The following is a 22,129-nucleotide window of genomic DNA, read 5'->3' as shown; positions in this document are numbered from 1 at the left end:
GCCGACGCCTAGGGAAGGCATATTATTGGACACTTTATCTTATACTCTTATTCAGTTACTGGGATTAGCAGCCTCATTTGCTTTCAGATTCTAAGTTCTTGTGTAGCAGCTTACTTGAAATGAGAACATGGTGGCTTACTTGGAAGTCAGAAGCACTTCCTATCTTTCTTTTTCTCTCTGAAACCAAGGGCAATATTCGTTGGATTTCTTTGAACCTGGCTGGTAGGTGCAGGCTTCAACTGCAGGAGCGCACCTTACCGCCGTTTTTAAAATCAAGTCTTTTGATTGGTCCAGTAGGATCGCGTGTAGAACGTTCAAACACATTCTGGAACTTCATTGTGAAAGAACTGAGGCCAACGACAGCCGGCGCATTTTCAGCCCCTCTGGTTGGCTTAGCGCGTCACTCTTTCTATTGGGTGGTCAGAAGCTGCCCCTCTGTAAGGCATTCACTCTGAATGCAGTATGCGGAGGGGGTTTGTGACTTTTTTGTAGAGTGCACTCTGGCTCCAGAAATCGGTGAGTAAATACGTTCTGCTAGAACACGGTGTGAGATGTTAACCCTGATTGAAATTTATAAACTGGGGCACACAAAAACCTCACGGCATCAGTGCCACTAGGAGTAGGGAATGATTTACTTTATTTCATTTAACTACTGCTTGTGAAGATTAACTATTTTCGTGTGGAGCTTAAGATCTTTCACTTAGGGCATTGTATTAGTACGAAAACATTCATGTGGTGGGACTAAGAACTCGGTGACGGATTTGAGCCGACTCATTCCTTTATGTTACCACACATGGTTAGCAAGGTGAAGAATTAATACCCAGTATTCTGGAAACAGTGTTGAAAAAGACAGTGATTGATTTTAGCATAGTATCGGACATCATGGGGGTTGCAAATTGTCGTGATTTCATTTGCATCATGCATAGTTAGAATTAGAGCTCACTTTCGCAAGCTTTATGAATTCCAACTTTCATTGCAATAAATGTGTAACTCGCGACTTTACTAAAATCTGTCGGAATGTAATTATGGATTCTCCTCTTGCTAACCTCCCATGTTATTGCGATGTTTTTGTGGTGACTGGAATCTGTCAAGGGCACTAAATAGAATTTTGTGCTAGTGATTAGAACTGAGTTATTTTCAGAAAGGAGGGATAGTTTCGAAGTCACTCAAGAGAAGGTCAATGAGGAAGTAACAGTGTAGGCCCTACAGCATATGACAGTTCCGAAACTCACCAAAGAAAGACGTGCGTGAAGCTGAACTAAAAAAAAAAATACAAAACCAGAGGTGAAAACAAGAATTGACATCATCATCCGTTTCAGAAAAGTACGTGCAGGTAAGTGACTAAGTTTAACAACTATCTTACGCAGTATGTGTGCCACTTTCGTTTATGAGTGAGATCTATGCCATGTTTCTGCAAATGTTCCAAGCTGATTCCACAATTTAGTTTTGAAGAAACGACAATTCCAAAGGCCAGACTCGAGTGGGAGGAATAGAAAGAAGTGTATTAATCATTCATGAACAATGGAGAGAGTGACGAAGCACGGTGGTGACACCAAAGTCAAAATGAAAAGAGGGATGTGACGGAAGACATGTGACAGGAGCAAACTATTTCCATAATATCTGTTGTGATTTGTGCTGTTACATGTTTTGGTATATAGTAAGCAGCAAGAAAAAATCTGTTGGAGCAAATATTGAGTAACTTAAAACTTTCACAGGCGAGAATGTAATAATATAGCATGAAAATGGACAGATTCGTCTAAGGTGAACCTTGTCACTCTACCGACTACTTATTTCTAAATACGAGCTTTTCACTAAATAATAATAGCGGTAGATGACTGTGCACTGTGGCATGTTAGCAGATGAGTTAGCTTGCAGTAACATTCCTTTTCCCAACTAAGACCACATGTGGTGACCAAATACTTGATTGTGCCTTCTGTTTTTGTATGAACTGTAATTTACGTTGAAAATGAGTGTTTAGATGTTTTGAATTGTGTGTATGTGTTTCCAATTGTAAAAAGTTCTAGGATCTTGTATCCTCTGCGCTGACTGAAGGATGACTGAAACATGGTATCTGTAAGGTCACAGCGTTCCTGTTTAGTCTTATTCCACATAAAAAAGAAATAAAACGCTTGAGTAGACTACAGTTATTTGTTTTTCTTATCATAGTTGCAGGATTAAAGGTGAAACCTAAAACACAGTAAACAAAAGAACAATCCAACTCTCAAAGAATAAGAACTGTTACTTCAGAAGGTACAAGGAATAAAGTGCCGATGTGCCCTATTGCACTATAACCGTGTGACGGTGATTCCCGAACAACTGACCTGAAGTAGAGCGGAGCTCCAGCGACGTATAGGAATTCGTAGGTTATTCGTCGGGCTATCCTGGAATACCTAATCGGAGACAGTGTTTTACCCGTTTGGCACATCTCGCTTGTTAGAGATGATGGGCTGTCACCTTGGTGTCGTCTGCTATTCTTTGTCCTTGCGGCTGTACGGGCGCCACCTTTTTCTGTCGTACATGCTCTGCAGTGGCGGATACAGAAAAACCTCAAGGAGCGGGTGCTAAAGATATCTTGAGCTACCTCTGCTTTTAGCGTAATAAAAAGTATTCAAGTCACATGCAAAGTTTATTTAAACTGATTATACACATATACAAGACAATGCCATCTTCTGATATAAAAAAGTTACAATTGTGGTTCTATTCCTTAGGAAAGTACAACAACCCGATAACTCGAGTCAGTCGAGTCGAATGACGAAAGAAACGAAAGAATAGCGTGCGGCCTGACTGGCGGGGGCGGTGCGGGTGGCAATGCAGGCGGCCCCACAAGGAGGGGGGTGGAGAGGGGGCGCACGCCCCCCATATGTATCCGCCACTGATGCTCTGTCTAGTTATCTGGCAACCATCATATATGCTGGTTTCAGTCTCTACTCTCTCTACTGAGAGGAAGCATGGTCTAACCTCGCCATCTCTTAAACTCTGGAAAATCATCAGCAATAGTGTACGCAGACTTCAGGCATCATAATTCACCCTCATTCAGACAACGGCCTTGTCACAGAGGGCGGGGGAGTGGATGGAGGTGCAGGGCACCCTCTTCCCCTTGAGGTGGGAAACTGCAACTAAAGGCGGACGAATCAGCAGTTATCAACGGAATGAGGATCCAGAAGGCAATGGAAACCACGGAATTGAGTAGGAATGGTTACGAAAAGGAAGAAAGGCCAGAGAGTGAATTACTGTGACCAGCTCAGTGATACGGTTATTCTCAGCAGAATCGACAGCAAGCCAAGTCCGATAACGATAGTACACGTATACATGCCAACGGTGCAAGCCAAAGAAGAAGAGCTAGAGAAGTATATGAGGATATTGAACGGGTAATTCAGTAGTAAAAGGAGATGAAAATCTATGAGGATTAGAATGCAAGTGCAGGGAAAGGAGCAGGCGAAATGGTTACTCGAGAATATCGGCTTAGTACTAGGAATGAGAGAGGAGAAAGGCTAATTGAGTTCTGCAATAAATTTAAGCTATCAATAGCGAATAATTTGTTCAAGAATGACGAGAGGAGGAGGTATACTTAGAAAGGGTCGGGAGATACGGGACGATTTCAGTTTCTTTAATTTGGTATGAAATCAAGGATGCATTACTTAGACTGAACAGCAATAGTGTTAATGGTAATGCAATATAGTGCAGATGCACACCAAACTCGAAGTATTATGGGAGTCGGCGAAGTGCCTCGAGTAACTACGATAATGGGAAAGGGGTGCTACGTTAGTAGTGCGTTGATATGTTGAGAATTTGGGACTGACGGGAGGCGTGCTGGAGTAGTCCGTGAATCGATGAAGCTGCAGTGGTTACTGTGTCTCGATAGCTCAGTGGTCAGCGCGACTATCTAGGAAGCAGGAGATCCTGGTTAGAATCTTGGTCTGGCACAAATTTTCGACTTTCCCCAGTGATTTAGATCGACACTCGTCCGCAGCCAGAGTCTGAACGGAATAAGTTTGAGAAACAGATGGATTACAAATATAATAAAAAAGGCAAAATTTATAAGCATAACAGATATTCTAAGTTTGAGATCGTAATACATAGCAAATTTCTTTAAATATTTGCAAGCAGATGATTATTAGGTGGATAGCTTAAGTTTCCATCCAGGAGACTGCATCCTCAGAGACCTCATGTATGCTGTACAGAGTTCCAGCATTTTTCTGTAGAGGATTCTGTGAGTGTGTGGTGTATTGTATGGCGCTGGTATCCGGAGTAATGTTCTGTACTTTCAGCGATTCATCACTTGTGCTTCAAGTTCTGGCATCTGCTGTGCTTGGTGCGTATACGATTTAGGCTAGTTTACAACGTGCTAGGTAGATGGAATCTAGGAGAAGCTCGTGTAGGATAGAAAATCAGATATTAATTGTCAAGATTGGCTGCTAATAGTTATCTCGCCTTGCCATTTATTGCTGGATTCCGTCATAAGTGAGTTTTTTGTGAAGTCTCCAGGATGATTTCCTAGACTTAAGTCATTGCCTTTGAGTTACATTTCAGTCCTGGTGTAGTGGCAGTTCTCGATTTTCGTAACATTTGTTTTATTCCCTTTTCAAAGCAGGCCGTCTTATCTTCGGTGGTTCCCTATTCGACAAAAGAGGTTAGCGATTCTGTGGATGAGGATTTTATTGTGTCGGATATACCTCTCGTGTTTACATTCAGCTGTGTATCAATCATACCTATGTGAACATTATTCAACCATACTGGGCAGCAATATTCACCAGCAGAATACACAAGTGAGAGTGCAGTTATTTTCAGAGCTGACACCTTAGCTCCGCAACTTGTTCCAGAGAGATTGAGTAGTATGTTGTTTCTGGTTCTCATTTTTTAGGTTGTTTCAGTGAGGCGTTTTCTACACACATCAAAAAAAGTTTTGCATCATATCGGTTCCGAGAGTTCTGGAACCTGTACAGAAAATTGGAATAGAGATCAACATGAGCATCATTTCTGCCCTTTATATTACTCATGAAAACCACACATTGCATGTTGTACCACCATACAGTGTGACCTTCAGAGGTGGTGGTCCAGATTGCTGTACACACCGGTACCACAAATACCCAGTAGCACGTCATCTTGCATTGATGCATGCCTGTATTCGTCGTGGCATACTATTTACAAGTTCATCAAGGCACTGTTGGTCCAGATTGTCCTTCTCCTCAATTGCGATTTGGCGTGGATCCCTCGGAGTGGTTGGTGGGTCACGTCGTCCATAAACAGCCATTTTCAATCCATCCCAGGCATGTTAAATACCGTTCATGTCTGGAGAATATGCTGGCAACTCTAGTCGAACGATTTTGTTATCCTGAAGGAAGTCATTCACAAAATGTGCACGACGGGGGCGCGAATTGTCGTCCATGAAGACGAATGCCTCGCCAATATCCTGCCGATATGGTTGCACTACCGATCGGAGGATTGTATTCAAGTCTCGTACAGCCATTCCGGCGCCTTCCATGACCACCAGCGGCGTACGTCGGCCCCACATAATGCCACCCTAAAACAGCAGAGAATCTCCACTTTGCTGCACTCACTGGACAGTGTGTCGAAGGCGTTCGGCCCGACCAGGTTGCCTCCAAACACGTCTCCGACGACTGTCTGGTTGAAGGCATATGCAACACTCATCGGTGAAGAGAACGTGATGCCAATCCTGAGCGGCCCATTTGGCATGTTGTTGGGCCCATCTGTACCGCGCTGCATGGTATCGTGGTTGCAAAGATGGACCTCGCCATGGACGTCGGGAGTGAAGTTGCGTATCATGCAGCCTATTGCGCAAAGCTTGAGTCGTAACACGACGACCTGTGGCTACACGAAAAGTATTGTTGAACATCGTGGCGTTGCTGTCGGGGTTCTCCGAGTCATAATCCATAGGTAGCGGTAATCCACTGCCGTAGTAGCCCTTGGGTGGCCTGAGCGAGGCATATCATCGACAGTTCCGGTCTCCACGTCCGAGCGACATCGCTTTGGTTCGCTCCGAGACGCCTGGGCACTTGCCGTGTTGAGAGCCCTTCGTGGTACAAAGTAAAAATGCGGACGCAGTCGAACCGCGGTATTGACCCTCTAGGTATGGTTGAACTACAGACGACACGAGCCGTGTACCTCCTTCCTGATGGAATGACTGGAACTGATCGGCTGTCGGACCGCTCCGTCTAACATGCGCTGCTCATGCATGGTTGTTTACATCCTTAGGCGGGTTTAGTGAAATCTCTGAACAGTCAAAGGGACAACATCCACAGTCAACGTCTATCCTCAGGAGTTCTGGGAACCGGGGTGATGCAAAACTTTTTTTGATGTGTGTATATATTAGGAAGCGATTCGGGGTCACGCCAAGAGGGAGTGCTTTGTATGAGAGCAAGTGATTTCTGAATGCAATTTGCAGTTTATAGCCAGCATGTCTGTTACTCAAATGGAAGGCGAAAGATTCAGTTTTGTTTTCATTTACTTCGAGTTGCCGTACATTAAAAGATTCATCTAGAGTTCGCAAATCCTGGGTAAGAGTCGTTTATAAGGCTGTAAAATCACTAGACTGAGTCACAAAAGCTAGGTCATCGAATTAGGTAAATGATCTAGCTTTAATTTTTGTTAAGTCGGCAGTATATAAATTAAAAAGTGATTGAGATCCTTGTGGAGTCTGTCACTTGAATTGTAGACCTTGCTTATTGACCATTTAGGTGAATATGGAATTTCCTGTTGGACAGCATATTGTTGAGTAGTTACGCTGTTGTTTTACATGGAGCTTTAGAAACAATCCTTTCTGCCACTCTGTCTATGCTGGTTTTGAGTAAATAAATACGGGCGTTGTTTTCTTCTGATCTTCGAAGCCCTTCTCTGTAAAAGTTGACAACGCTAGCGCTTGATCGTTACAGCTGCAGTCTGGTCTTAAGCCAGCCTGTTGCAAAGTAATTCGTTTCAACATAGCTGGTGCTATTCTGTTGAAGAGTACCCTCTCCGACAGTTTATAGCAAATACTTAGAAGTGCAACAGATCTATAGCCTTCCGGATTGTTACCAGATTTTGAATGTTTCAGGATGGCAATTATTTTCTTCCTCTTAAAAAGATTTGGCAGTGTGCTTATTACGAGGATTTCGTTAGACAGTACAGCTAGCCACTGCACTGCACCTTGATGAAAATATTGTTGGAACTCAGGCTAAACGACATCAAAACCAGTCGCTTTAGCAGGTTTCAAGCTGTCGAAGGCTGAAATAACTTCTGGTGTAGGATTTTTTTGTGCAAATTTGAAAGTCTGTGATTCAGATGTTTTAGACTTTAGTACTAGTTTCATACCTTTGACTTTCTGTCTGTTGTTTTTTCTTGGCGTTCCTTCTAGATTGACAATCTTAGTTGCTGTTTCGTTAGGATTTGTTTTGCATAGTAAGATGTTATTAGTTTTTTTGGCATTACCTACTTTCTTAGTAGGTTCGATGCTTTCTTGCTCGAATGTTGGAAAGATATATTTTCGGTTAGATCCCTCTATTTGTCTATCTGAGTCTACAGCTGAGTTCAACTTACCTGCTACCTCGTTATCTTCAGTCATTTTAAATTTTTCATATAATTCTGACATCTAGAACTCCTTTTGGGGATATAATGCTCCCTATATCCCCTTGGAATATGTTTTATGACAGTGGTATGAATTATTCTGTCAAAGCCGTCATAATGCCTAACTATAGGTGGAATAAACTGGATAATATAGTCAAAAGAACTTTTCCCAGTTAGCTTCTCGACAGTTCCATCGTGGCTTTGGTATAGATTTCGATATTGGGATTTGGAGTCCAATGTACATCAAAACAGGTCGGCGTTGGCTTCTATGAAAATCACTGACCAACTTCGTGTTCCCCTGCAAAGATTATCCTTTGTTGTAAGTTGTAACAAAACAGAGATCTGGGTTGTAGTCTTGAGCCCACGTAGTTGAGTGGAATGTCCCTTAGTACTCCCCATCGAATGATAAGTGCTACTGTTAATAGTGCATGGGCCGCAACTGCTCTTCTCAGGTATTGCTGGTAGGAATTTATCAGTCCTAAAAGTCATCTACCCTGTCGATGATCAGTTGGACTCATTATTCCTTCAATTATGGCTATGTTGTCTCTAAGTGGGCGTATTCCGCTTTCCGACACTGAGTGCCGGCGGTGTGCGTACTGTAAGACCTTCGGTACACACACCATCAGATTATTTGACTTGTCGCTCTAGTCAGAAATATGTCTCGTGGTCTTATCGTGGCGTGTTTATCTTCTGCTGTTAGGTCAGACGATAGAAATGCCACTTGCACGCTTAGAGTAGCAGATTGACGGTGACCAAAATTGACAATCTGAAGTTCCTTTGGTCTTGGTACGTTAATCTTATTCTCACATATCTCTGCTACTTGGCAAAGTGTCTATACATTTCTCTTCATGGCTATGTACAGGAATATGATAATCTTATTAGGCGCAGACTAATGCAGACTAGCACAGACTGGTGCAGACAAATGCAGACTAATGCAAACTGGTACAGACAAACGCAGACTAATGCAGACTGACTAATCGGAGGTCTGTACACTCGTTATAATACCTCGCGCGTTCGGGTGTCACTGTGCGAGTGTGATCCGCGAGGAGAAAAGGTTCTACGTTAGCGGCAATCTCATTGGCTGCGTTACATATTAAGCAGGAAGCAGAATTTGGTCCGTCTCTAAGACAGCGCCATCTCCTAGTGAGGAGACGGACGAGCGCTGCACCTGCGCTGTTGTGCTTAGCGGGGTGCGCTGTAGTGGGAAAGTTGTGTAAGCGCTGACTACGCGGAACTATGTACACAATAGTGCCCCAGAAATGTCGTTAGCTGTTGTCGGAGTGTGCATTTCGCCTCGTTGACCACTATGCTGAATTTGTGAACTCGCTTCAAAGCGACCTTGAGGCGCTGTTCATGCAGCACCTTAGACTCCGAGAAGACCAAAATCTGCATAAGCAAAACAACACTGCAACTCTATTTGCGCCGTATCTATAAATCACTGGCGCTTCTGCTCCGCGTTCTTGAGGCGAAATGGCATCCAGATGTACTCAGATAATCAGAATGGTGCTATGGTAGCCGTTTTTGGCATTTCTTCTGTCACTGATATCTGATGGTATACCTTTTTATAGTCGGTGACACCAAATGCTGTTGCTCCTGCTGGTTCATTGGTGAAACCCCTGTTGTTGGGTGATGGGTAAGGATCTGGGACTGTGTGGGCATTTAGCATCCGGTAGTCACTACAAGCCCACCACGTACCACACTTCTTTTTCAACTGCAATGGAGGTGCCCAAAGGCTCTTAGATAGATGTAGCATACCAGTTTAAGCTAACCCAGTAATTCAGTCCTGGCCACTACAAAACGATCCGGGCCTAATCATAGAGGTTTTTGGCGGTGCCGGCTGACCTGGCGTAGTTCAAATACGGTGCATTGTGCAGTCTGTGGTGAGGCATATGCTTCGTCCAAGTGCGTCCATGAGTAGTTCGCGGTTTTTCTTCCACTGTGCCTTTCTAATATTTACTTCAATCTCCATGTGGCCCAAGAAATTCATACCTAATATACCACTGATATCTCTACCAGCACAAAAATCCCCCCTCACTCTAGTTCCAAACTAGAGAAGTGGTTGTGGTGTGAGAGTCCCTGAACGGCAGTGCACCTATGTCTGATCCTGAGTCGATTAGATATTTGGGGGCCTGATCTGATGTCTTTGACATACAATCTCTGTTGGTTAAATTACTCACCATACTGTGTTCCTCGGTATGCCCATCTCCTCGCTGAAGGTGCTTTTGCCGTACATCGCGACGATTTGTGCCTACTGCCGGCCGCCGCTGCCATCTAGGTATGCACATGGTGGTGTTCATTTTGTCGCTCTATCATCGAACCGCCGCGCGGGGTAACGGCGCGGTCTACGGCGTCTTGTCACGGTCCGCGCGGCCTCCCCCGTCGGAGGTTCGAGTCCTCCCTCGGGCATGGGTGTGTGTGTCGTCCTTAGCGTAAGTTAGTTTAAGTCAGATTAAATAGTGTGTAAGCCTAGGGACCGATGACGTCAGCAGTTTGGTCCCATAAGACCTTACCACAAATTTCCAATTATCGCCGAACCGTTGGTGATACCAGCTCATCCGTTCTTGTTGACTAACTTCGGTAATCCGTAGTTCCTTGCCTTTCGCCCCGATTAGTTCCTTTTGCTTTCCAATAACTGCGACATTGGCCTTTGCAGCGCAGTAACTTGCCCTTTATGTTCTTGCAGTTTTTTGTTAAATCTGCCTGCTGGCCTTTCTATGTTGACACTGTCTCTTGCTGCAGGCACCCATAGACTAACATTGTTACAGATGCTACCTCCACACACGTCCACATCAAAACGACCCACTATGTCAACCCACCAGCAACCGTAATGCCCAGGACCATGCTGTCAAGGACTGTCTGGAGGGATTATCCTCGACTTAACTTCAAGGGTCGCCCAGAGCACGTGAAAGTTAGCGTCTTCGCCGCCGTGACGCTAAGCGGGAAGAGCTCAAGCCCAGCCGCAGGATCCAGTCGTCCCTTTGATGCCAAGACTATTGCCAGAGAAGGGCAATAAGAGGCAATGCCCTGCAGAGCAATGAACCAACATGAGTCTTTTGGTTATCAGCACAAGTTTGCCTTTGAAAGGACTGTAATTACACCATGGAGAAAAGATTTGATAAACATCGTGTTATTTGTAGTTGCCTGTGCGCAATAAACAATTTTGAAATACCAAGAACCATTGCACGATAAACAACTACTCGATAAGCATCGAACATGTGCTACGAGTAGCCTATTTGCAATATATTATAAAATGCTCATTTACCTACACTTAGCTAATTGTGTGGTATGGAAAAACTTTTTGTTGTGGCGTGAGAGAATGAACAATTAATATCGTTGGTCGTTTGAATGTGCTGTGTACCCATACTGGGCAGCTAAGAATTCTGCTGCAGAAACAGTTAGTAATGCATTTATCAAAACTGAAACCTCTGAATAAAAAAATGTGAACTGTTATCATTGGGATATGTGTTGCATTTTAACTTTGTAAATGACTATGCTGTAGTCACTGTTAAATAAGCATTGATGAATTTTACATCGGTAGTAGGGCCACTGCGATCAATGCATGATGTCTAAACATTGAGTAAACTATCGGTCATGGACACAAACCATTCACTGATATGCGAGTGCTGCTGAGATGGACTGTCGTGTGAATCTGACAGCATTCCAAGGCTAGAAGATGACGTTGAGCAACTGGACTTGAAAACATTCAGTTTCCTAAGCTCCACATCAACGATGTCTGCATCGCGTGATCATCCCTCCACCGTCCTCCCCTTAAAAAAAATTAAGTGGAGAATAGAATATTAACGTTAACTACACGGTACTTCAAAGCCATTCATTCCCTTTAACGCGCCAATAGGAAGCTTCTCTAAATTGAAGCAAATCCGTGACACCTTGTGCACAATGTAGCTATAACTTTCCTGAACAAAATTAAGCTGAAGTGCCACGCGTCAATGAGCATTGGTCTGTTGACAGTCTGTCGGTTGGGTTGCCGTCGGATTGAGCATGGTTGGGTCCACTGCCTGTCTCACCTAAGTGAACGTTAGTATTTAGAGTTAGTTAGTTAGTTAGAGTGTATTTGCATGGCTCATAGTCGATCGTTTTGAATTGAAGTTCAAATGTTTTTAGTGGTGTTTAAATCATGGGTCTTCAACCGCTTTAAAATTAAATTTCCTTTCTTGTCAAGTGCTGGATTGTTTGGGCCTTCAACCTCATCAAAATCTTGTTTAAAGATAAAGCCTTGGCCTTCTACCTTTAAACGTTATTTTAGTTGTGTTTTAAGTCTTGGGCCTTGAGCCGTTTTAAAATTAAAGTTTCTAGCTTGTCAAGTGTTAGATTGTTTGGGGCCTTCAGTCTAATTTAAGATAAGGCTTCGTTGTTTAAATTTATTTTACTTTGAGTTTTAAGTCTTGGGGCTTTCAGCCGTATTTAAATTAAAGTTCTTACCTTTTGAGCATCAGACTGTTTGGGCCTTCAGCCTAATTGAAAATAAGGCTTTCTGATGTGTTTTTTTAAAATTTAATTTTACCTTGAATCTTAAATCGTGAGCTTTCAGGCGTCTTTAAATTAAAGTTGTTTGCTTTTCAAGTCTTAGATTTGTTGGGCCTTCAGCCAAGTTATAGAACTTACTTACGTGAGGCCTTCTGCCTTCTAAATATTCTGTTTTGGGTCTGAATCTTAAGTTAATGGCTTTTAGCCGTTTTTAAATTTAAGTGGTTGTGCCCTTAAGGGGTAAGATAGTGTGGCCTATTCATCCGATAACTAAGTGCAAAAATTTGTGCTCTAATGTTTGGTCAAATAATAAAGTTATATGTGTTCGAGTGTAGCTGACAGCCGCTCATTTTGTCCCCTTTCCACAATTCCAACTACCTGTCCTGTCCTGCGGTATTATCAGGGCGTTTCACTAACATTAAGCCTATTCAAATTTTCTCTTTAGGGATTGGGGTTCTTCGTTAACTATGTTTCACTTTGACTTAGGATTGGTTTTTGGATCTTTGCATGGGACCTCGTTTATTTTTTTATTTTTTTCTTTCCTTTTTCAGATCGAGTTGCAGTATGTTACATATATGTAAATGAGTGGGCGATATGACACGAGTACAAAAATTGTACAATACTTTTAATACATTTTCCTAATATACGAGACTCTTTATTACGGACTAACTTAAATATTTCAAAATATGATCCTAATGTTAAATATTTCCATTTTTTCTAACGTTAAATATTTCATTGAGTAAATATCAGTACTGAATAAGTCAATTTAAAGTTAACTATGAATTTCATCTTATATACTAGACACGGCTTAAATATTCACTCTACGTCTATTACTGAATAGCGCAGTTTATACTAATTACACATTCCAATCTACGTGTAATTTTAAATATTTCATTAACAATCTCGGGACCTGATTGTAGTTATGTCTGTTGTTTTGCCTGGAGAGGTCTGCGATGACCGTTCGTCTCGCTCCCCCCCCCCTCCCCCTGTGCGGCTTCTGCACAGAGTGGTCGTTCAGGTTCTGCAGGCAATCTATGCGGTTGTAACAGTGGGACGTAGGGAGTATGGGTAATCTACGTCATCTTTTGTCGTGACGCCTCTTCAATAGCTAACCAACACGACTTTTTTATTGTTTGAATCATGTTGCCTCTTCTTGGAGCTTGCAACATGATTACATATTTTGTGCCGCTCTTCAGCGGCTAAGCAGCACAATGATTTCATAATTTGACTCATGTTGCCTCTTATTATAGATTTCAACAAGATTGTATATGTTGTGCTGCCTCTTCGGTGGCTAAGCAGTACTACGTTTTCATTATTTGACCTATGTTGTCTCTGGTTGCAACATGCCCATCGCAACAATAGATCTTCGCCCATGCCATCGGGTGAGTGATAAGATCGTCAGAGCCTCCCCCCGCCCTCCCCCCCTTCCCACCCCCTCGGTGGGATGTGGTGGCTATTCGGACACTTCCCATGACACTGGGCGTCGTTCGTCGCATTGGTTGGCAATCAACAGGTGCACGTTCGACGTGAGGGAATGAGCGGCTGGTGTGTTAGGAGGACACGGGTCCTTCGGCGTGGAAACGTGCACCGTGGTGCTGAGAGATCGCATCGACTGGCGACTGTGTCATGGACTCACTGGCAGAGATCATCTTTCGCTTCTTATCCTTCTTTGGGGACCGCTGTTTCCGAGAGTACGTCTCTGTGTCAGATGACAGGAGCGAGCGCGACGTCCAGGCCCGAGGGCAGCCGTAGGGACAACCATCGCATCGACTTCCAATCCGCCACGAGGCTTCTCCTCACCTCCTTCTGGAGCCCCCTAGACCTGAGGGAGGACTGCGTTAGTCGTCGCTTGCCCCTCGTATTTCCGTCTTGACATCGCTGCTTGCGAAACATCCTGCAAGTGGTCGGGCAGTACATTTGACTGGGATCCGTCTAGAGCGCCGCTGCATACGTGAGAAGTAAAGATGTCATAGTGGTGGGAGGAATCAGATCCGTTCTCGGAGCTGGGCAATCCGTCGCTGCAGACATGCTGATCGTACATGACTCTCTTTTCCGCAACCCGAGCCGGTCTTTGGCTGGCCGTCGTAAATGATGATCGCCCTGCATACCCCGATGGAGAGGTAAGACGGGCACGCTTACGCAGCTCAATGGGAACTTCTCGCACTCCATTCAGTACAGGCTGGGTGGTAAATTGTGCACATTTGCCCGCGACTTGGGTGTGAATCGTTACATAGGGCCTGAATACAGCCATCATATCGTCCGCCGCCCCTTGGAATGGGAGTTAAAATACGCAGATCGTCTTGAAACTGAGACCAGAATGATCCGCAGTCACTGGAGCAATAATGCCGTCCGAATATCATTGTTGTGATCGGTAAAAGGAAGCTTCACATCGTATCGAAGAAATCGTTCTATTTCAAGCGCTTTGGGACATGCTTATTCTTTCGAGAAACTGAACTTCAGCGTCGATTTGTATTATGAGTTCGCCATTTACTTCAAAAGAAACTCCCTTGCACGAAAGTCGCTGTACCACGTAAACACCTCGAAAAGAGCGTGCATCGTCGAAGACTTACAGTCCCATCCTCACCGTTTTGCCAACGAAGGTAGGCTGTTAACCGCTGCATTATTAAGCAGATGTGCTGACCACTACGCCATCCGGACACAGTGGTCATCGCAATTACACGGACTGTCCTAGTACGCCTCCCCTCAGACCCAAATTCTCAGCTTAACCACACACTATTTATGCAGTGCCCGTTGCCCTTTATCTTCATTAGTCGCGGCATTTCGCCTATTCCTGAAAAGTTTCGACCATGGTGTGTATACGCACTGAAGTGATCAATTAGTCGTCTTCGCCTTAAATACGTATGTGGTGTCTGTTATTTCAGACATATTCAAATGGACTAACACTATTTTGTTACTGCATCTACTGTGAATCGAGACACAAAGGAATTAATGACATCAGCTGCCAGTGGGATTGATTTAAATCATTGCGGAAAGTTGAAAATTCAAGCCGGTCCGGTATCGGACCCGGGTCTCTCGGGACCCGGGTCTCTTGCTTACTTGGCAGATGCACCGATCATTGCACATCGAGATTCGGTGGTCATCGCAACTCAACGGACTACATAGCACGTCTCCAGTCAGACCCAAATACTCGAGTTATCCACTCATGTAGTGACCCTCCCCATTATCCTCATTACTCGCGGCGTTTCGCCGATTCATGTAAGGGCTCGAGCGTGGTGTGTATCCAAATGGTTCAAATGGCTCTGAGTACTATGGGACTCAACTGCTGTGGTTATCAGTCCCCTAGAACTTAGAACTACTTAAACCTAACTAACCTAAGGACATCACACACATCCATGCCCGAGGCAGGATTCGAACCTGCGACCGTAGCAGTCCCACAGTTCCGGACTGCGCGCCTAGAACCGCGAGACCACCGCGGCCGGCGGTGTGTATCCGTACTGAAGTGAAAAACTGGTCGCCACCCTTTAATTACATGTGGTGTTGTTCTTTCGGACATGTCGCCTTTGCGATGAGGCATTACAAAATATCGAAAAATGGTTAAAATGGCTCTGAGCACTATGGGACTTAACAACTGAGGTCATCAGTGCCCTAGACCGGAGAACTACTTATGCCTAACTAATCTAAGGACCTCACACACATCCATGCCCGAGGCAGGATTCGAACCTGCGACCGTAGCAGTCGCACGGTTCCGGATTGAAGCACCTAGAACCGCTCGGCCACTGCGGTCGGCTACAAGATATTCAGTGATGTAATGCGTGTTGTTCAATGGTGTTTCAGATACGACAGACATGTTAATTTTGCTTCAGTTATTAGATCCAGAGAGAGGACACTTCATTTAAAATTTGAAATTTTGTTCCCCATTGCGAGCTCTGGTTAAAACTTCGACGTGAGCAGTTGAAATGTACACGCGTTTTTCTTGTGAGAGCATAAAACCAGTTTTATTGGCCCATTTTTCCAGCTGTAGTACAGTTGCTGTATGGCCGGATGAAGCGTAAAAACTTGTAAAGCGATCCATAAACGATGATCTTTTAAGCGGGCTTCTGAATGCAGACGAGAAGTCATTGACACCTATTGCAATCAGTGTTCTACTGAACACACTGTCTTGGGGAGCTCCATTCTCCTCAGTAATGCGGTCACGAAGCGTATGGCCAATGCTATAGTGGAAGAACCTTTCTCCAAGGAAGGACTGAATAAAAAGTTGTATACCTCCCCACAGTACATTACGTGCACTATAGTCTTCCCTTAAGAGGATTTCCTTGAAAGGCTCTTTCAGTTCGTTTTTGTCCATCGGATGGTACGGTGGAGAGTGTAAAGAACACACTGCGATCTTACCAGTTGTGAGAACATCCACTGCCACTGCGAGTATGTCCGTCCCTAGAGGGTCTGGAGAGAAATGGAATCTGACAAAAACAACCGCTCCCGTCTTTAATCCTTTCTCTGGTAAGATCGTTCTTCCTTGAGGGATTGTAGGCCGTTAACACAGGTGTCTTCACATATAAGAAATGGCAGAACAGACACAGTGACTATAGTACTGCATGTGTAAAATGTGTACATTAATAACAAAGTCATTAGCACAGTTACAGCACAATGCTTCAGTGGACATAGGGATATTTAACAGTGTGAAAATCTCGCGTACAGACATGACACAAGTGACACCCAATCACCTGACCACGTTCGAAGTGCGTGAGTTCTGCGGAGCGCCCCATTCTGTTGCCTCACGATGTCTAATGACTACTGAGGTCGTTGATATGGAGTACCTGGCAGTAGATGGCAGCACAATGCACCTGATATGAGAAACGTATTTTTGGGGGTTGTGCAGGTACGATCAGTACATCGGTGAACTGCTCCCAGAAATCTGAGTGAACTTTATTTCAGTATATGCAAATTTAATGACGTAACCTACTGTTCTGTTTTGTGAACTCTGTCTACTGACCTCAGTCCCCTGAGAAGCGATATTGCAGCCCACTGCAGGCAGGAATGAAAGGGATAGCTTTCCACCGTGGAGAGTGACAATGATATTGAATACAGCTACTTACTGTTCATATACAGTCGAAAATAGGATAAAAGAGGCTAGTATAACATTATGAGAGCCTGCTGGGATAGCTGGTCCCGAAAGAAGCCGAATAAGACGCCCTACATCGTTTATACCGCTGGGGAAGCGTCCTGCTGTCGGAACACAAGCAGCCGTCTCTCTGAACAGCCGGCCGGGGTGGTCGAGCGGTTCTAGGCGCTACAGTCTGGAACTGCGCGACCGCTACGGTCGCAGGTTCGAATCCTGCCTCGGGCATGGATGTGTGTGATGTCCTTAGGCTAGTTAGGTTTAAATAGTTCTAAGTTCTAGGGGACTGATAACCTCAGAAGTTAAGTCCCATAGTGCTCAGAGCCATTTGAACCATTCTCTCTGAACGGGCGGTTTTACAATTGAGTTACCAAAACGTCCTACGTCCTGGGTTCAATCCCGGCCACTGTTTATATTCTGAATAAAAATTATTCCTCGTAGCTGTCGAACATTTACAGCATAAGCAGTCAGCCACTTTCTATCGCCTGCTTTCTCAAAACAGAGAACAGGAATGGATAGAGATTCAAGATAACTTCATGCCCTCCGAGTGGGAACTGCCCAAAGACGGGAGAATAAACACTGGTCGTTGAAATGGTATGCAGAAGAGAACAGAAATCAAAGCGTTAAAGACAAGCAATGTGGCCTGGAACTGAGGATTGGACTTTTCAGTGAAAACACATACAGAAACAGTAGTCCAGTCAGGTCTCCGGGAGGGGACTATGAAGTAGTTAGTAATGGGATAAAAAACTCAAACCCAGCGGAACGGTAACATTGTACCCCGGGAACTACGGCACGTTGAATTGCTGCTCACGACGATGCGCGTCTCCAGCATTGTTGCTGCCACGCATAGGTCGCCTGGCACGAGGTACTCAGTCGAGGACAAGAGGGCAGCGGGGAAGAGAGTGAGCAGCACGGACAGAGCTGCAAGGTCGCTGTGGGGCAGCCTGCTGTAGTACGAGCCTGGGCTAGCAGCGAAAGGAACTTATCGATCTGCAGATGTCAGTTCCTGTTCTGACTGGGTGGACGTGACTGGAGTCTCCAGGGGAGGCCGTGCTGACCATATACGCATGGTTGTGTGCTGTCGAGCGCTGTTGCAGAAAGAGAATGTCGTTCCAGAGGCGGTTGACGAAAATATCAGCAGTGCAGTCGCTTGAATTGTGGTTAAATGCACCGTCATGCTGTACTAGGAGTTGAATTGTTCAGTATTTTCGTATTTACTGTTGTCCTAAAGGCGGGAGGCGGGACCACTGCAAGACCCAAGTGTGTTTGGCTGAGATATGCATCAGCTGTTGAAGATTTGTGTGAATTAGACCCTTGTGTATCCTCTTATATTACTGTTACGTCTTGATTAAACGTATGGTCTCCTTGTACATGGTTAGCACAGTAATTTTTCTGGACCTGCCTATCTCGCTGTAGTGTACATTCCATCACAGCGCTGGCCTTTTTTCTGTGTTTTTTAAGTTGTCTATTTTGTACTGTCTTTAGTTGATTGGCAGAAATGATGTTGCCTTAAGGTGTTTTGGTGTCAGTTCTCATTCGGATGCATCTGTGAATTGTATCCTAAACTTGTGCCCAGTTACCATATTAAATTATTGTTCCTTCCAGTTTGTGGATTTACGTTGTGCTCTCCTGTTCTTGTAAAATAAAATTTGTGCTGAGGTCAAGAATTTTGCCGAGTTGGCGTTTCATGCTAGATTTTAAGTTTAGGTGTATTTGTTGGTCTTCAGCGAGAGAAATATTATCTGCTTATGTTTTTTATTATACCAATGAGCTCTGATTTTCTGCATTGTCTTATTAATAAGTGTTTTTAAACTTGATGAGTATTAACGTGCCCAGCAGCTCCAGCTACTTACCACCGCCAACGTTTGCTTCGCCACATTTATATGAATGTCGAGGGCTGAATGTGGTAAGACAGCTAGAACATAAAGGCAGAGAAGCTTAATGGTTTAAAACAGAAATATTAGGGATCAATGGAGTTAAACTGAAAGACGAAGATAGCTGATCATTTGAACATAGGATGACAACAGCATCAGAAAATGGTTTAACCGGAGTAAAATTCATTATGAATAGTAAGGCAGGGCAATGAATTACTGTGAATAGTATAGCGACATAATTGTTTTCGTCAGAATGGACAGAAAACTAACGCCAACAACAATAGTTCAGATGTACATGCCGACATCACTGGCAGAAGACGAAGAGATTGTGTATTTGAGTGGAATGGATGGGTAACTCAGTGTGTACTGGAACAGAGAAATGTAATAATCACGTGGGTTGGTAATCTGCAGTACGGGAGAGTTTAGGAGCAATATACCCTCGGCAATGAGAATGAGAGAAGAGAAAGGCTCCTTGGGTTTTGAAAATATGTTTTGCGAGTAATAGCAAAAACATTGTTCGGAAATCACCAGAGGAGAAGGGAGTATACTTTTAAAAGGCCAGGAGAAAAGCTGGATTACATCATGGTGATACAGAGATTCCTAAAGAAGATATTAAGTTGTAATAGGTACCCAGGAGCTAATGTAGGATCAGATTACAATTTAGTAATGATGAAGAGTCGACTGAAGTTTAAGATAATAGCCAGGAATAACCAACGTACTAGGAAGTGAGATACTGGACTGAGGAATGATGTGGGTACGAAGTTATCTGAAGTTGTAGCTACAGCAGTAATAAATACCATAGCAGGTGGTTCGGTTGGGGAGGAATGGACACCTCTAAAAATGAAAATCACGGAAATTGGACACACATGTAAAGATATGAGGAAGGTAAATGTTGAGAAACAGCTGATCAGTGAAGGATGAAACTACGAAAATGTTCACGAAAAGAACGGAACCCCACAGTACAGGTCATCTATAAATCAAATAAATATGATTTCCTAACTTGACCCATAAACCGTTGCCTTCTTTTGACAACTGAGAAGCTGAAGCTATGCTGCAGAGGTTGAAGGATGAGTGTTACATGTTAATATTACGACGATAGTTAAACAAGTGGTTTGGAAGAGCGAGAAGGTATGCACCTTTATCATCAAAGTTAATATCACTGCCTAGGAAATACGGAACTATCGGCGTCTCATAGGTGTGTTACGGGAATTGCGTGAAATTGTGTGGGATAGAACCTCATAATCAACCGCAATTATTTCGATTAAATTTACTGCTACTGTTCCATTCAGTAAATTTGAAGCCATACGCTTTTAAAGGCAATTATTTCGCACTAATTAATTTTGTACAATTATTTTACGTGTGACCTTAAACCAAAGCGTCTGCGTTGAAAGCTAACAGCTATGAATATTTCGTCGGCGTCTGTATCGTGCCAGGGTTATGTAAACCATAAAGTATCATGTGCGTGATAGCACGTTTTCTCTAAGTTACGTGTCAATGGATAACCTTCATTTTCTATCATTAGTGTATGTTTCACTTCGCAGAATTTTAGTTTTTGTGTACTATTATGACAAACATCTACAGAACCTTTGAAATAATTGCCTCGGTTTTCAATGTAGAAGCAGTCGATCTGTTGTCATTGTCTTGTCTTGTTTTTACGGGTAAGGAGACATACCAGTACCCACCGAACTTTTGCTATTAAGCACCAAACCAATAATGAATATCTTTATCAATTACAACTAATCTTCTAAGTAATTGTTCTTCGGGAATGTATATGAAAAACATAAGTGCTTACCTGGGAATGTTTTTAAGTTTCAGTTTTTGTCATTTCCGTGAAGTGATTCAGTAGTACCCTTCATTATAAACAAAGAATCTCTTAGAAGTTTCGTAAAACATGGACACTTTTGTAATGCAACACGGCGGTTCAGACTGGTGTAGTAAATAAGAAAATTGCAGTATGGAGAAAGGAAAGGTGCCTGAAGATGACGATGTTTCATCGAAACTGATTAAGGCAGAAGGAAATCTAATACAGGCTGAACTTACATAATATCTAGGGACGAAAACAGTTTCCCAAAGGTATGAAAACGTTGTAACTGTTCTTCACAAAGAAGAAGGCAGAAAAGACTTACATAATTATGGGACCATCAGCCTTCTCTCTTAATATGTAAGATATTTACTAAAATTATCACCTATTGCATACAAATTAGGTTTCAGTCATGAAAAGGGCAAAATACTTTTAGAAATGGATACATCAGAATGGAAGTTCAGCAACTTGTGACCGAAATGGCAGAACGCAGCAATGACCACTCTTCCTAAGGTGATAGACTCTGAAATAGCGTTTGAGTCAGTTTTCCTTTCTTCCCTTGAGAAACCGGGCGTTGATCTACTCTATGTTAGTACACCAAATAATTAATGCGTCAGTGCTCCATATTCCATTAGACTCCATCAGAGAAGTGGGAAATAAAGAAAAAAATGGGAACATTCACAACTATTCTGTAAACCCAAGAAGACGTCTTCATATTTCTAAGCTGTGAGAAGAAAAAAGTTCATTTTACTTTGGTATAGCTGAATCGCCTCTGTTTCCTGATCACTTTTAGTATTGGCCTCTTATGCAGATCAAATTCAAAACCCAACAGAAGACCATAATGAAAAATTTTGCAAAAAAAGTGGTTCAAATGGCTCTGAGCACTATGGGACTTAACAGCTATGGTCATCATTCCCCTAGAACTTAGAGCTACTTAAATCTAACTAACCTAGGGACATCACATAACACCCAGTCATCACGAGGCAGAGAAAATCCCTGACCCCGCCGGGAATCGAAGAAAAATTTTGCACGTAGGTGTGAACATAAATAGTAGTAAGACTAAAATGTAATCTCTGTATATAAAAGAACAGGAACTTGAATTTTGGAGAAGGTGTGGGTTTTATACTGTAGGCATCGTTTAAGAAGGCAATTTTCGGAATTGCAACCCTATAGGGGTGAAGTAGGGATGAACATTTTTTTTTTGAAAATGTCGCCATTAAAACAATTTTGAAATTAGACCTCCGAAAATTGGTATTTGGTTTTTCAGTCACAGAAATAAAGAAATACCTGTTTCCGTATTTTTTGAAATTTTATGGGGTTGAAACAGAGGGT

Source organism: Schistocerca nitens, chromosome 6 (genome assembly GCF_023898315.1).
Source record: "Schistocerca nitens isolate TAMUIC-IGC-003100 chromosome 6, iqSchNite1.1, whole genome shotgun sequence".
Taxonomy (NCBI): Eukaryota; Metazoa; Arthropoda; class Insecta; order Orthoptera; family Acrididae; genus Schistocerca; species Schistocerca nitens.
The sequence above is the reverse complement of the archived record's forward strand: the minus strand, read 5'-3'. Positions refer to the sequence as shown.